General features: G+C 40.7%; 1 protein-coding gene across 1 annotated transcript in view; it reads right to left on the reverse strand.

The window, feature by feature from the left end:
- LGSN (lengsin, lens protein with glutamine synthetase domain) overlaps positions 1-18,245 on the reverse strand; it is a 139,178-nt gene that overhangs the window by 73,252 nt on the left and 47,681 nt on the right. The gene's annotated exons all lie outside the window — the stretch shown is intronic.

Genomic DNA, 18,245 nt, shown 5'->3' on the forward strand with positions numbered 1-18,245 from the left:
GCTTCATGTCTCCCCTGTGTAGATAGACTGCTGCAGTGTACACCTGCAAAGTGACCTGTTAAACTATCTAAGTTTAACAGGTAAAAAACTCTCTTTTAAATAGTAATCTGTGACCGCTGTGTCAGCCGTCTACCCGACAAGGTAAGGTGCATGGAATTTAATATTGGGATATGTAGAAGATTAATGTTACCATGTCCCTAGAAGGATAAGGCCCTAAAAGCTAATTTCACTGTGGCAGACCTAACTGTCCTATGAAAATGCTAATGCTGTATCTCGGGAATGGGACCATCTAGAAAAATATTGAACCCCCTATTTTTAATAGTGAATACAAATTCAATGGTTCAGTCACATTTTTAATAAATAATAAAGAAAATAAATGTATAATTAAAAAAAACCTTTTCCCAGCTTGGAGTTCCAGTAAGATAGTTTGCATTTGCTCTCCAGCTTCTCCCAGCCTGTGTGCGGCCTTGAATAGCTGTGAAATGTGACCCAGTAGCAAACAATTAGCCTACTTGAGTGGGGAGAAATGACTCCTCTGAACTTCGTAGGATATTCAGAGTTGAGGCTGTGGGCATTCTGTAACACCACACTGTGAAATCCTGCTTGACAAGTCTGTTGAGCCCCATGTAACACTTGGGGCACATGTGAAAGGGACAACACAGAATGCCAGGACAATTCTTGTGGTACACCTATCTGATTTCTAAAGAGCCCTTCTTTTGTCCTAACAGACTTCTGTCTTTGGGTTTGTTGTGGGTACAGTGTCTATGTCAAACTGGATTTTATTGCCAGGTGTGGGAGGACACAGGTGATTTCCTTATGACACTCTCCTGCACAAACCTCCAGCCCTAAGAGATCACGTTTAGTGTGGCCGAAGATTTTCACCATCTTGAAAATGCCCTGACACATGGCTATTTGGTCCTGTTTGCAGCAAGGGCAACAGGAACTAGTGAATGAATGGGTAAGCTTTTACCCCATTTGTTAGGGAGTGCCCAGATGGAGAATGTAATTAACTAAATAAAACCAAAGTGTGAAAAGTCCAAAAAGGGAAACTGAAGAGATAAGTTTTAAAAGTTTTAAGTAGAAATTGCAGCAAGAAAAAGTTAAGTGCAAGTGGTAGTCAATCGTAATGGCAGACTTGGACCAAGGAGCAACTTCAGGTTGATCATGATGAAGAGCAGGTCATATAAACCAACCAGGATCACCCTGGTCAAAGAACTTACCTTCTGACTTAGTCTGTTAAGTCCCTGTCCACTACAGCGGAATACTTCTAAAACCCCTCACGACCTCAGGGAGGCTCTTAGAGACTCACAGGTTGTCAGGCACAGGCCAACATCATGGTCAAGTCCAGGAATCTTCCAGCTTGTTGTGTCCCTGTATCCACACAGGAGATCAGCCAGATGACACTTTGATTCTACTTATTTGTCCTGGGTACAAGAGGGAAGAAGTCTAGTCCTTCAGGACTGCTCTCAGGTCACAGACATCAGACCCAGTCCTCTTTTGATCTTCTTCAGGACCAAAAAGAGTTCTGAAGAGGGTGGGTGGAGGTGGCACATTTATGTCTAGCACCAGTTAGTGGGTGGGGTTGCTCCTGGGAACACCCTAACCGATGGAGTCAACCCTACCCACCTTTTCAGTAGTTCTTATTTGCCTTACTGCATACAGGCCCTAAATGCCATGTGTCTGTCAACCACTAACTTCTTCGATCCTGCAGGGATGAGGTGGACATCTGAGATGAGCAATGGAGTATTAGGGCCATGCAAAGTAGGCTTGCAGGCCCTATATTGTTAGGGTACATGGTGGAAGTCCTCGGAGTCACTAAACTTGGGCTCCGAGGCCTGGGAGTGTGTGTAGGGGAGTGTTTTAAGGAAATTGCCAGAACCCTTCTACATCTATTACCACAATCCAGGCACTGAACTCACGACAAACCCAAAGACAGAAGTCTAATGGGACAAAAGCAGGACCCTTCAGCTACCAGCTAGGGAGTATACAAGGTTACTTTGGCATCAGTCCTCTTCCATTCAAGTGTGCCAAAGGGTAACAGGTGGCTCAACATACCTGTCGGATAGGATTTTACACTCTAGGGTCACAAATGATGCCTGCAGACTCCATCCTGCGCATTCTTTTGAGCTCAGAGGAATATGTTCTGCCCATTCATGTCAGACTACTGGTTGTCAGAGGATGCATGTCATACCTTGCTCATACCTACTCAAGCCTACGCACAGACTGAGGGTTGGCAGAGGTGTATGCTAACTACATTTTTGGCAGCTCAGGCAGGTAAAAGGTAACTTTCTGAAATGTACTTTTTATTAGTATCTATAGAAAATCAAAGTTCACCATTGCACTGGATTTTTTATACCAGTTAAAATAGTTTCTTTATTTTTTTACTGGTCCCATTCCTAAGATACATAATCATTATTTTAATTTGTCACTTGGTATTCTACATAGAAAAGCAAGGCCTGCCACAGTGAAAACAGCTTTTAGGGCCTTGTCACTGCAGATTCATGGTAACATGAAATTTCTACATATCCCACTTTTAAATACCATGCACACTACTTTGTGGCTTATATGGCTTACCCAGGGATGACTGACTAATATATAATAAGGAGGATTAAAGAGGCTTTTATGTATCAGAAGAAACGGTTATTTTAAAAGGCCACATTGCAGGTTTTACATTGCAGCAGTCATGCTACACATGGGTAGGTGTGTAGCCTTGTTTGCAACACCACATAAAAGGACTGCACAATGCGTGCTGCAGTCCACAAGTGGCATTTTACTTCCAGTCACTGGGCATATTTTCTATACTATATACTACGGATTTACAGGCAAGTTAAATGTGCCAATTAGGAATTGTCCAATTCTACCATTTTTAAAGGGGAAACACATGCATTCTACTCTTAGGGGCCCATTAGGATGGGGGGCGGATTGCCCCCGCCAGGCTGGCGGTAGATTTTCCGCCCCGGTCACCTTGCGACCCGGGCGGAAAAGGTCCAATATGGTAGTGGTGTCTAATAGACACAGCCAGCCATATTAACAAGGGCTTTTTCAGATGCATTTCCGTCTAGTCCTTCAGGACTGCTGCAGTGTACACCTGCAAAGTGACCTGTTAAACTATCTAAGTTTAACAGGTAAAAAACTCTCTTTTAAATAGTAATCTGTGACCGCTGTGTCAGCCGTCTACCCGACAAGGTAAGGTGCATGGAATTTAATATTGGGATATGTAGAAGATTAATGTTACCATGTCCCTACAAGGATAAGGCCCTAAAAGCAAATTTCACTGTGGCAGACCTAACTGTCCTATGAAAATGCTAATGCTGTATCTCGGGAATGGGACCATCTAGAAAAATATTGAACCCCCTTATTTTTAATAGTGAATACAAATTCAATGGTTCAGTCACATTTTTAATAAATAATAAAGAAAATAAATGTATAATTAAAAAAAACCTTTTCCCAGCTTGGAGTTCCAGTAAGATAGTTTGCATTTGCTCTCCAGCTTCTCCCAGCCTGTGTGCAGGCTTGAATAGCTGTGAAATGTGACCCAGTAGCAAACAATTAGCCTACTTGAGTGGGGAGAAATGACTCCTCTGAACTTCGTAGGATATTCAGAGTTGAGGCTGTGGGCATTCTGTAACACCACACTGTGAAATCCTGCTTGACAAGTCTGTTGAGCCCCATGTAACACTTGGGGTACATGTGAAAGGGACAACACAGAATGCCAGGACAATTCTTGTGGTACACCTATCTGATTTCTAAAGAGCCCTTCTTTTGTCCTAACAGACTTCTGTCTTTGGGTTTGTTGTGGGTACAGTGTCTATGTCAAACTGGATTTTATTGCCAGGTGTGGGAGGACACAGGTGATTTCCTTATGACACTCTCCTGCACAAACCTCCAGCCCTAAGAGATCACGTTTAGTGTGGCCGAAGATTTTCACCATCTTGAAAATGCCCTGACACATGGCTATTTGGTCCTGTTTGCAGCAAGGGCAACAGGAACTAGTGAATGAATGGGTAAGCTTTTACCCCATTTGTTAGGGAGTGCCCAGATGGAGAATGTAATTAACTAAATAAAACCAAAGTGTGAAAAGTCCAAAAAGGGAAACTGAAGAGATAAGTTTTAAAAGTTTTAAGTAGAAATTGCAGCAAGAAAAAGTTAAGTGCAAGTGGTAGTCAATCGTAATGGCAGACTTGGACCAAGGAGCAACTTCAGGTTGATCATGATGAAGAGCAGGTCATATAAACCAACCAGGATCACCCTGGTCAAAGAACTTACCTTCTGACTTAGTCTGTTAAGTCCCTATCCACTACAGCGGAATACTTCTAAAACCCCTCACGACCTCAGGGAGGCTCTTAGAGACTCACAGGTTGTCAGGCACAGGCCAACATCATGGTCAAGTCCAGGAATCTTCCAGCTTGTTGTGTCCCTGTATCCACACAGGAGATCAGCCAGATGACACTTTGATTCTACTTATTTGTCCTGGGTACAAGAGGGAAGAAGTCTAGTCCTTCAGGACTGCTCTCAGGTCACAGACATCAGACCCAGTCCTCTTTTGATCTTCTTCAGGACCAAAAAGAGTTCTGAAGAGGGTGGGTGGAGGTGGCACATTTATGTCTAGCACCAGTTAGTGGGTGGGGTTGCTCCTGGGAACACCCTAACCAATGGAGTCAACCCTACCCACCTTTTCAGTAGTTCTTATTTGCCTTACTGCATACAGGCCCTAAATGCCATGTGTCTGTCAACCACTAACTTCTTCGATCCTGCAGGGATGAGGTGGACATCTGAGATGAGCAATGGAGTATTAGGGCCATGCAAAGTAGGCTTGCAGGCCCTATATTGTTAGGGTACATGGTGGAAGTCCTCGGAGTCACTAAACTTGGGCTCCGAGGCCTGGAAGTGTGTGTAGGGGAGTGTTTTAAGGAAATTGCCAGAACCCTTCTACATCTATTACCAAAATCCAGGCACTGAACTCACGACAAACCAAAAGACAGAAGTCTATTGGGACAAAAGCAGGACCCTTCAGCTACCAGCTAGGGAGTATACAAGGTTACTTTGGCATCAGTCCTCTTCCATTCAAGTGTGCCAAAGGGTAACAGGTGGCTCAACATACCTGTCGGATAGGATTTTACACTCTAGGGTCACAAATGATGCCTGCAGACTCCATCCTGCGCATTCTTTTGAGCTCAGAGGAATATGTTCTGCCCATTCATGTCAGACTATTGGTTGTCAGAGGATGCATGTCATACCTTGCTCATACCTACTTAAGCCTACGCACAGACTGAGGGTTGGCAGAGGTGTATGCTAACTACATTTTTGGCAGCTCAGGCAGGTAAAAGGTAACTTTCTGAAATGTACTTTTTATTAGTATCTATAGAAAATCAAAGTTCACCATTGCACTGGATTTTTTATACCAGTTAAAATAGTTTCTTTATTTTTTTACTGGTCCCATTCCTAAGATACATAATCATTATTTTAATTTGTCACTTGGTATTCTACATAGAAAAGCAAGGCCTGCCACAGTGAAAACAGCTTTTAGGGCCTTGTCACTGCAGATTCATGGTAACATGAAATTTCTACATATCCCACTTTTAAATACCATGCACACTACTTTGTGGCTTATATGGCTTACCCAGGGATGACTGACTAATATATAATAAGGAGGATTAAAGAGGCTTTTATGTATTAGAAACGGTTATTTTAAAAGGCCACATTGCAGGTTTTACATTGCAGCAGTCATGCTACACATGGGTAGGTGTGTAGCCTTGTTTACAACACCACATAAAAGGACTGCACAATGCGTGCTGCAGTCCACAAGTGGCATTTAACTTCCAGTCACTGGGCATATTTTCTATACTATATACTACGGATTTACAGGCAAGTTAAATGTGCCAATTAGGAATTGTCCAATTCTACAATTTTTAAAGGGGAAACACATGCATTCTACTCTTAGGGGCCCATTAGGATGGGGGGCGGATTGCCCCCGCCAGGCTGGCGGTAGATTTTCCGCCCCGGTCACCTTGCGACCCGGGCGGAAAAGGTCCAGTATGGTAGCGGTGTCTAATAGACACAGCCAGCCATATTAACAAGGGCTTTTTCAGATGCCTTTCCGTGGCGGCATGCGATCTTCACTTTGGGGATCCCGGTGAGATGGGTAGGCTTGACTGGCCCTAACAGGAGCAGTAGAAACCTCAAACTTTATGGATTCTCCCTTGATGTCAGACCCACCGGGTACTGTTGACACCCTATAACCCTAACCCTTAGGCAAGAGCAGTGTCATACAGGTAGTACAACTTATGTGCTGTATTTAAACTGATACTAATCATTAGGTCATGTTTTGTAGATTGTAGTTTTTTACTAGGTCCTGAAGAATCGCAGTCAATGTACTAGAAGCGAGAAACATGTTGACCACATCATTTGCACTTTAGCCAAGGTCCACTCTGGGAAACCAAAGTCCCCATGAGCACCGTCTATCCTTGATTTTACTTGTGGCAGAGGACCACCAGAATAAAATTGCTTTCCGGTACCTTGTGCCACATTTTATCCTCGCCCACACTATTTACTCTGTCCTGGCCCCTCAGCCCCACTTAACCCATAGGCAGTTGGATAAAAGATCTCCGATAAAGAGCCCCTCTTTGAGGTGAGCCCGTTGGGCATTGCACCTCCTGCCCAACAAGGAGCATTGCCGATGATGAAGCATGATGCTCGCAAGGGTGTGTGAGGCCATTATATCCAACCAATTGGATACCCAGGGGTTGTCTTCCATTGAGCACTAACCCTTTTTCCCTAGTGACCCTTTCCTTCTTCCTTCCCTAAAGAACAGCCCGGTCATCTCTTTTGTTGTCCCCTGTGGGCCCCCAGAATGAAGAGGTGGGGGTGCACACGGGGGGTACCTGTGGTATCCCCCTGCATTTGCTTAAACAAACCGACAGGCAACGCGCGGTGCCTGCCGCTTTGTTTATGCAAATAAATACGAACATTTTTAGCATTGTGGCGGGCGGTGCCGAGAGCACCGCCCGCCACAATGCTAAAAATGTAGGATGCGCCCGCCACAGTGGCGGGTGCATCCTAATACCCCCACGGGACCCCCGCTCTTATGGCGGGCGGTTCCAATAACCAATAGGATGGTGGGAGGACTAAGTTCGCCCGTCATCCTAATGAGCCCGTTAGTTCGCATGGGTAAAGAACACACAGTTTTAAACTCAGCAAGGTAGATAGGTAAACATCTGGGGTGACCACCAGGCAGAAAAAGGCATATTTCCTAAACCTGTCAATCTTAGAAAAAAGTCCACAGTGTACCCAGTCGGTGCTGTTTGAACACTTTACATCCGTTTAAAATGTGCCTCATCTTGACCGCTTGTAGTGTGGTTTTATGCACCCTCTAGCACTCTAGGGCCCCACTATTTCAAGGTCTTCAAAGTCTTTAGTGATTAAGCACAAGTTATACTTTTGTGTGCCAAATTATGGCAATTAACTTTACCAACTCTTGCCCTGCGACAAATATATTGAAAGCTACTTGAGGGAAATAACATGTAATATAATGCAGGGATTTCTTCTCTTGTTAATGCAATCCGACCCAGAAATATTATGGGCAGCTAGTATAGTTTTATTGTGGAAATATGTTACTGGTGTTGTTAAGGAAAGTCCTATTTATGGTAATGGGCATGCACCCCTGCCATGAGTTAACAACTGTACTGATGTCTGGATCCCTAATCCTGATTTTTGTTGTCATAGACAAACAGGGATCATTTTTGTGTGCCTTGGCATAGGCGTGTTTCACGGATTGCGGTCTTGTTTGACCAGGAAGGGTGCCCAAAGTGCTACCCTCATAGTGGTGGAAGATTACTTCCTTCTCCAGATGTTACACAGCACGGACAAAGTGGCAGCAGCATACCTTGTAGTGATCAGAAGTAGTGAACAGGATCTTTTTAACCTCTGTCATTGGAGGGAGGCCTACAGGCTTCCTTGGCCTACAACAGGTTGAAACGAAGGGCTGCACTGTGCAGGAGTGGTGCACTTGTGCTGGAGGTATGTTTGCCTGAGGAGGGTGCCATACAGAGATAATGCAGTACTGGTTAATGTATGCATGATGGTGTTGAGACAGAATATCGAGTAGGAAATGTCGAGTTACACAAATATCGAGTTGGAAATATTGTTATTCAGAAATATTGACAGTAAGAATATCGTGGTCAAGAATATCGAATTTAAGGTAAGAAATATAGTTTTTAAAAATATAGATGTCATTATTATTGTTTGCAAAAATAAAGTTGTTTAAGATATTGTTTTTTTAATTAGTGTTATGTATTTTAGTTTATGTTTCAACTGTATGTGATGTATTTTTTTGGTATAAGCATTGTTTATATTTTTTAACATAGGTTTTATATTTTTAGTAGTTATCAATTTTAATTTAATTAAGTTTAGCATTTTTTAGCTCTGTGGCGAGTTTTGGGTTTATAAGGGAATAGGGTGGGTAGTATTTTAATTATAATAAATTAATGATTAATTTTTATGTATTGAATTTAGATTTTCTGTGTATTTGTAATTAATTATTAATAGGTTGTTCATTTATTTTAGTTAATTCGTTGATCATTAATTATGGAAATTGTGTAACTTTTTTAGGTGCAGGTTGTGGGGTTTATAGCGGTAACGAGTAGGAAGTAATATATTTTTGATAGTTTCATAAGTAGTTGGTAATTCATATTAATTAAATGATTAAAAATTAATTGTGTAATTATTTTAGGTGCAGGTTTTGGGGTTTATATGGGTAAAGGGTGGGAAAGGTGGAAAGTAATTTATCTTCAATTAATTAATAATTAGTTGTTAATTTATATTAACTAATTAATTGATCATTAATTATGGTAATTGTGTAATTTGTTTAACTGTGGGTTGTGGGGTGTATGGGGTAAAGGGTGGGAAATAATTTATTTGTAATTATTAATGATTAGTATTTAATTAATATTGATTAATTAATTGAAAATTAAATATGGAATTTGTGTAATTAATTTAAGGTGTGGGTTATTGGGTTTAAAGGGGCAAAGTGTGGCATGTAATGTATATTTAATTAATTAATAATTGTTTGATCATTAATGCTCATTAATTAATTGATATGTAATTTTTTTGTGTGTGCGTTTTAAATTTTTTAAGGATAAAGGGTAGGGAGTAAATTCATTTTACTTACTTTATAATTAGGTATTACAAAGTATTCGGGTTTTAATTGAAAAGACATTTTAATTATGTATTTTTTTTTACATTTTAATTTTACCAGTGGTTTGTGGGGATTATAGGAGTAAAGAGCAGGAAGCTTATAGATTTTTATGAGTTTTAATTTGTTTTTTAATTAATAATATTTCTTTAATTGGTAATTAATTATGATAATTATGTAAGTACATTTTTAATAAAACTATGTGGTGTTAAAGGGTAGGAAAAAAAGTAAATTTATGTAATAATTAATGATTTTGATTCTAAATAATTTCTAATTAAAAATGTTTATTTTATTTAATTTTCTATTTATAGGCATTTGTCATATGCATTTAACATTATAATATATTATTTAATTTGTGATATTAAATATATTAGCATTTTTTGTTCTATTTCTTTAGTTTTAAAAATATTTTTGTTGTTAATATTTTGTTTTTTTTTACTTTTGAACTGAATGGAGTGAGAATATTAATTGTTACCCCTTTGCAATCCAACATTTTCTGTACTGTTGCACTGATTGAAGTGGGGATAGTACATTTTATCCTGCAACTATCCAACATTTTCCCTACTGTTGAATTCACTGGAATGGGAATAGTAAGTTTTACCCCTACGCAATTCAGTACTTTCCCTACTGTTGCACTTACTGGAGTGGAATTAATAAGTTTTACCCCTCGGCTATATAGCCCTTTCCCTACTGTGTTACTCATTGAAGTAGAAATAGTAATTTTTACCTATAAGCAATCCAACACTTTCCCTTCAGTTGCACTGACTGGAGTGGGAATAGTAAGTTTTACCTCTCTTCTACCCAACACTTTCCCTACTGTTGCACTGACTGAAGTGGTATATTTAAGTTTAAAGATTTTAAAATAGTTTAATGTTTTAATCTTATAACAGAATTTTTTTAAGTAGATTTAATGTTATTGAATATAAATATTTACATATAATATATATGTGTATATTTAAATTTGTGTTTATTAATTGTTTTAAAGTTAATATGTATATACATATATTGATTATTAAGTGTGTGTTTAATTTTATTTGAATTAAGTTGACTTGTTATATTTGTTAACATTTATATTAAAACCACTTTATTTTATTGTTATTAATTTTATTATTTAATATATTTATTATTTATTATTTTCTTGTGTGTGTATATATATATATATATATATTCACTGAAAAAACCATAGGTTTCACACCAGTTATAGTTAGGAATTAGCATTTAAAAAACCTATTAAATTCACTGAAAAAACCAGAGGTTTCACACCAGTTATAGTTAGCTGGAAATTTTACTGTCATAAAACCATTGAAATTCCCACGTTATAGTTAGTCGGACTCACTATAACTTGCGCGTACAATGCACTGCTGATGACATCACATATTACATCACTCATGACATGGTCAGTGACATCACTCATGACATCACTGATGACACCATCCTTGTGACACAGTGACAGACCTCCTTTCAGTGTAATGTAACCCTTGAAACACATTTTCAAAAATAGAAACTAATATTTTAAAAAAAGTGAATATACCCATACCAGTTACAACAACCAATTCAGTAATTTTACTATCTATATACAAATTCACACATTCACCAACAATTTTATGTATTCACTCATACATATACTCACTCATCATATGTAGTGATACCCCTATTCATCCTGTTACACACCGACAGTCATCAAAAAGTTACTCACACACATACTCACACATGCAAATAAACTAATAAACATCCATTTATTTGCATATACAGATTTACACACACTACCACCTTACTTCTAAGGAAACTTACACATATTTACCTTCTTAAACAATCACTTATAGAAACACATACTTATTTAAACAGGAATTCTTTCAATCTCTCACTCTAACATATACTTACTTATATACATTAATGCTCATATATACAAGTTTAAAACATATGTAGTTACTCATAAAGACACTAGTGAGACAGGCATTCACTCACTAACACACATATACACACTCATCCACCCATACAGTCCTGCACATATGCTGTCTTCAAAACACATACAAACAGTAAGTCAGTCATCAACCCATGCAGCCACTTATACACAAAGTGAAACACTGATACATATATTACAAAATTAAAAAATTACTCGTTAATATATGTATTCACTAAGATACAGTTAATAAGGCAGTTAACCAATCAATTCTTTTAAAAAAACATCCATTTACACACTTATTTAACCATTTATTCTTCCATCGTCCTTTACAAATACATATATAAAACATATTTATTTTTCAAAAAGACACACATTCACTGGATGGTGTCATCAGTGATGTCATGAGTGATGTCACTGACCATGTCATGAGTGATGTAATATGTGATGTCATCAGCAGTGCATTGTACGCGCAAGTTATAGTGAGTTCGACTAACTATAACGTGGGAATTTCAATGGTTTTATGACAGTAAAATTTCAAGCTAACTATAACTGGTGTGAAACCTCTGGTTTTTTCAGTGAATTTAATAGGTTTTTTAAATGCTAATTCCTAACTATAACTGGTGTGAAACCTATGGTTTTTTCAGTGAATTTCATAGGTTTTTTTAATGCTGGTACATTCTGTCATTGGGCTACAGTCTGCTACATCTGGCTGATATTTGGGCAATTTTTTTTTGTCTCTGGTGGCCATCTTTTGGCTACATTGGGCTATATTTGGCTACATTGGGCTACGTTTGGGCACTAACATATATATAGCCCAATGTATCCCAATATATATTTTTTCAAAGTTAATTTTCGTAAAAACAACTTAAAAATAGGGCTTCCAGTCCATACAATTTTTCCCATTTTTTTTTATTTATTCATTTTTTTTTTTTTGGGGGGGGGGGGAGGGGAGCGCTCCCGGAGCGCGCCCTGGGGAGCGCCCCGGAAAGCGCAATTGTATGAAGCGCCCCGGGGCGTGCACCGGGGAGCGTCCCGTAAGCGCCAATATCGCGAACGAAAACATAATCGTGACGTATCGCGTAGCTGCGTATGTGTGAAACGCACGACGTAAGCGCACCGACGCGCTTACGCTACGCGACCCGGGGCACGCCCCAGGGCGCGTAGCGTAAGCGCGTCGGGTCATGTGCCCTAAAAATAACACTTTTGATTGGTTCATAACAGTTTTGGTTTCATAATGATAAAACCCCTAGTCATGTGACCTAAAATTAACACTTCTCATTGGTTCAGGATATTTTTTTTTTCCAAATGAGGAAAGCCCCCACCTTTTTTCCTTATTCTACCTTTTTGCTTTGAGAGAGGAAGACCTTTACTTTTATCTATAGAAAATGGCTACATTAGCTGCAGCTGCTGGATCTTCTGGACCACCACCACCACCACCACCACCACCACCACAAGGACCTCCTCAACTTCACAGTGGTGGAGATCCAGAACAGGAGGAGGATGAGGACGAAGAGGACAGTAGATTCGTCCCAGAGGACAACATAACATACAAACCAAAAGAGCACATCATTTGGCAATTTTTTTCTATCCCGAGTGACAAAAAAAAAGTGAATGCACCTAAAGCAACCTGCCTTATCTGTCATCAGGAGATGTCAAGGGGGAATCCCAACAAGAAGTACTCCTTTGGCAACCACACAATGATTAGGCATATGCTAAGAAAACATCCCAACAACTATTCTAGGGCAGAGGTCAGGGAACTGGCCAAAAACCCTGTACAATCTTCTGCCAGCACCTCCAAAACTACTGTTCCCACCCCATCAGGACCGGAAGTTAGGGAGACATGCTCCATCATACAAACCAACTTTTCAAATTTTAAAATGGTTTGTAAATTTTGTGGTCAAACGATTTGCTATGGTGAGCAATGCATCAAATGCCCTTTTATGGCCCCCAAATTAAACCTAGGGGGTCAGGGGGGGTCTACCCTGCCCCCTTATGGTCAATTCCCCCCTTTGTTTTTGACACCTCTTGTGTCTCGATTTTACCGAGACACAAGATGGCGGCCGCTCCGGTCTGTTTCGAATGTTTTCAGACACCCGACAGCCAATCAGCTTTCCGTGCGCACCTCACGTGGCGCGACCGGAGCGCTCGCCGGTGCGCGCACCGGGGCGCGCTTACGGATATATATATTTTTTTAAACTTAAATTACTCAAATTCTACTGGAGCACATATCTTGAGACATAGCAAAGGCACATCGGGCTACCAGTCCCTACAATTTTGCCAAGTTTGGTGGAAATCCATTCATCTGTTCGGGCTAAAAGTGAAATCGACCGCCCTATGGAAATTAACATGGAGAAAACGCGTTTTGGGACCCCCCTTTTATCTCGGCCCCCGCTTGACGAATCCCCCCCAAACTTTCTGGGAAGGACCGGAGCTCGACGAGGCCATTTTCAGGAAATTTTCAGGCAGATTCGTCAACCGGCTCCAAAGTTATTCCAAATAGAATTTTGAGATTTAACATTGAAAAAAATCCTAACTATAACTACCTACTGGCGACCGCCAGTAGGTAATATATATATATATATATATATATATATATATATATACATATATATATATATACACAAGAATATATACTATACCGCAATTGTCCTTGGAGTAATCATGTATTATGGTATATACGGGTACTACACGGTAATTATGGACCCTGCTAAATTTCACTGCTGAACGGAGTCTCTCCTCTAAAAAAAGAGCTGGTTGTGCTATTTTGTATCTTATCTAAAAGGGGTATTTTCTCTTTTTTTCACTTTGTTCACATTTAGAAAATTTGTATAAATTTCTGCCAGTGACATTAACTGATACAGAAGCCAAAACGTTGCTCTGAGCTTTAAAGAGAAATGTTGTTTATGTCTATGATTTATTGTGTTTACACCTTTAAATAGTGGGTTGAGAAAAAACGCGGGTCATGTGACCAAGAACAACTTGTTGTTCGAAACGCGTTATCTCTTGACTTTTGTGCCAGCCGAATAAAGAACTTTTCGGATGAACTGCGGGCTTGTCTGGATTCATTGAAGTGGATTCTGTCTTTGCATATATATATATATATATATATATATATATATATATATATATACACATGAATTGTACGATAATCCGCTTTTCGGATCATAGATGAAGTGCACGCAAGGAGGATATATTTTCAGTATTTATTCCGCAACAAAAACACCCGACAGACGCATTTCGGCTACACGCCTTTGTCAATGTCGGTGGAGAAAAGTTTCAAACCATATTTATAAACAAAACACTTCATGCCGTGAAAAAAATGCGTGTTGCTAGATCAGTGGTGGAAATCGTTGAGGGACAAACTTGTAGTTACCTTAATGGTGCAAACACGGGGGCCCTTTTGTAGTTCATGGTAAGTGTACTAAAATTCAATTATGCTCCACATTGAATTCATTAGGTTAGTTTCTATATACATATGTACAGTTGCTATTTACATATATATACATCTTGTAAACAATAATAGACCACATTGATAACGGTGAGTTGAATATTGCAATATAGCGTATCCCATTATCTAAATGAGTGCAAACATCTTGTTATGAATATTAATTAATGCACACAAATAGGTGGGAGCCCTAAATACAACTCATGTCAATCAAGCCCTGGATGGGCATTGGCTTTGTCTCTATGCCTCCTCACTAGCCTCCTTGTTCTATATTCGGCACCCGCTAGAGTCATGTATATCTGTTTCCCTATGTCCTCATCTTCCACCTGTGCAGACTGTTCTTGGAAGTACAAAGTTAGTGGATGTATCTCAACTTAACTTATGTGTACCCAAAGTTCTTCTTCGTTGTTTAGTCCTGTGGGGCTCTTGGACTGCATCTGTATAATATATTAAGACTCCAACTTCCGTATTTGTTTTACTCTATCCCCTCCTCTTTCATCTTTGGGGATGCAGTCCATACAGAAGTATCTTAGTAGTTCAGGATTGGACTTGTGATGTTCCTGAAAATGTCGTGCTACGGGATATACCATATCACGATTTTTTATAGCTCCCCTATGCTCGAGTACTCTCTTTTTAGCTTGATGGATTGTGCTCCCTATATAGTTCAACCCACAGGGGCAGGTAAGGCAGTACACTGCGAACTCGGTGTTACAGTTCATCAGTTTATTTATTTTTCTTTTTGTTGTTCTGCCAGGGATCGTGTACTCCTTTACCTTTTGCCCATTCCTACATGCTTTGCAATTCATGCATGGGAAATATCCTGTTATCACGTCCTTCTTTTTGGGAAACTTAGGGAAGTGGCTTCTCACTAGATGGGTACCTATTGCCAGCCCTCTCCTATAGGTAATCAGGGGCACTTCTGGGAGTTCTTTTCCTATGATCTAATCTAACTTTAAAACTCTATAGTTTTTACGAAAGATCTGAGTAATCTCTGGGTATTGTGCTGAGTAGTCCGTAATCATTCTCAGCTCATCTTTGGACTTGTTTTCCTTGCTCTTTGTCTCCCCTAAGATTAAGTTCCTCCTCTCTAATTGTTCACTTTTCCTTTCGGTAGCTTTGAGTGTGCCTTCTTTGTAGCCCCTCTCTCTGAGTCTTTGGAAAGTTTCGCCCTTTGCTTTTAGAAACTTGCTATTTACTGTGCAGTTTCTTTTCATACGTACTAGTTCACCAAATGGAATCCCTTTAATTACATTCTCTGGATGGAAACTTTTCGCATGGAGCGTGCTATTCCCTGCTGTAGGTTTACGGTATAGGGCTGTCTGCAGATTCCCATCCTCGATATATACTCTTAAATCCAAATAGGATACCTCTCTATCACTTATACATTCAGTGAATTGCAGCTTGCAGTCATTGTTGTTAAGGGCCACTAAATAGTTTTCAACATCTTTCCGAGATCCTTTCCAAATAATAAAAAGATCGTCAATGTACCGCGCCCACAGCATAATGTGCTCCAGCCATTTTTCATTCTCGCCTGCCCATACCACGTGCTTCTCCCACCAGCCCACGAACAAGTTCGCATAACTGGGGGAGAAGCACAATCCCATTGATGTCCCCTGTTCCTGTCTAAAGAGCTCTCCTGAAAACAAGAAAATGTTATTTTTGAGGCAAAATGCAATGTGTTCCATTAACATGCAGTTCTGTTCATAATACTTTGCTTCACGTTTCATTAGAAAAAATTCTGTTGCCTGGAGGCCCTTATCATGTTGGATACTAGTATATAGGCTTGTGACGTCTAGCGTCACGAGAAGCATGTCTGGTTCCCACTCGATGCCAGCTATTAGCTTAAAAAAATCCTTGGTGTCTGGAACTAAGGTCTCGGACCCATGGGTTCAGAAAGCAATCGATGTATAATGATGCTTTTTCAAATAGACTAAAAAATATATATATATGTCACGAAGGATTCCTTGTTAAAGAGAACCGGAGGCACACAGCGGGGAATGCCGGAAGGAATTTATTAGAACAGGAGCAATGGCATGACGGGTTTCGGTCTGTGCCTTCATCAGATGCCTACTCCATCACAACAAGTCTCGCCAAATCACCAGCAAATATGGTTTCAATCGTTCCTCCATTGGTGGATGTTCAGGTGGGCGAAGGAAAAGTCACAAACAGCAGTGCAGTCGCGAGTGCAGACTGCAAGTACCAGCATGCACCTCTCACGGCTTGCAGGTAAGTCACTCCCCTCCAGTCTCTGTATTCTTGAACGGGCCCTGAACAGAATATGAACGTGGTTTGCAGTCCTTGGCAGGCTTGTGCTAGTGAATTAACTAACCCTCCTGGGTCCCCAACGCTTCAACCGCATATGTCCAAAGTCAGTATTTAGCCTGGAAAAGTGAATTGAATAATCACAGTTCTTACGTGAAGTCACAAACTGCCTTGTGTGCAGCGGCGCCTTGCTGAATTTGGATGCGGTGGATTTGAGCCTTTCCAATACCTTGGATTGCGAAAAGAAGTTGCCGAAGCTGTCCTTGTGGCTCTCACCCTAATTGAAGCGGGTACCTCCAACGCGCCCAGGACTAGCGCAGAATATTTGTCACAAAGGATTCCTTGTTAAAGAGAACTGGGGGCACACAGCGGGGAATGCCGGAAGAAATTTATTAGCACAGGAGCAATGGCATGACGCGTTTCGGTCTTTGCCTTCACCAGATGCCTACTCCATCACAACAAGTCTCGCCAAATCACCAGCAAATATGGTTTCAATCATTCCTCCATTGGTGGATGTTCAGGTGGGCGGAGGAAAAGTCACAAACAGCACTACAGTCGCGTGTGCAGACTGCAAGTACCAGCATGCACCTCTCATGGCTTGCAGGTAAGTCACTCCCCTCCAGTCTCTGTATCCTTGAACGGTCCCTGAACAGAATATGAACGTGGTTTGCAGTCCTTGGCAGGCTTGTGCTAGTGAATTAACTAACCCTTCCGGGTCCCCAACGCTTCAACCACATATGTCCAAAGTCAGTATTTAGCCTGGAAAAGTGAATTGAATAATCACAGTTCTTACGTGAAGTCACAAACTGCCTTGTGTGCAGCGGCGCCTTGCTGAATTTGGATGCGGTGGATTCGAGCCTTTCCAATACCGTGGATTGCGAAAAGAAGTTGCCAAAGCTGTCCTTGTGGCTCTCACCCTAATTGAAGCGGGTACCTCCAACGCGCCCAGGACTAGCGCAGAATATTTATCACGAAGGGTTCCTTGTTAAAGAGAACCGGAGGCACACAGTGGGGAATGCCGGAAGGTATTTATTAGCACAGGAGCAATGGCATATAGAAAAACTAAAGGGGGTGATGGACGGAGCATTGACAATACAAACACTCAGCCCCAGTCGACTGATCTGAGTTTAATCCATCACCGTTCTTTAGCTCACTCCACCACCCCAGTTCAGACATGGCCATATGCAAATCAGTCTGACCCAGTGCCTCATGGGAACAGTCCAGCCCAAACTGCCAAGCCATGTCTTCCCTGGACCGGTTTCTGGCATTCCAGCCATCTTCAGCCGGGCTTGCTTGAATCCAGTGGCAAAGTGAGCAAGGCACTCCCGTCTGAGCATACCCTGCCAACTTAGGGCAAACAAAGAAAAACCAAAGGGGGTGATGGACGGAGCGTTGACAATACAAACACTCACCCCCAGTAAACTGATCTGGGTTTAATCCATCAC

The sequence above is a fragment of the Lissotriton vulgaris genome, chromosome 6 (genome assembly GCF_964263255.1).
Source record: "Lissotriton vulgaris chromosome 6, aLisVul1.2, whole genome shotgun sequence".
Lineage (NCBI taxonomy): Eukaryota > Metazoa > Chordata > Amphibia > Caudata > Salamandridae > Lissotriton > Lissotriton vulgaris.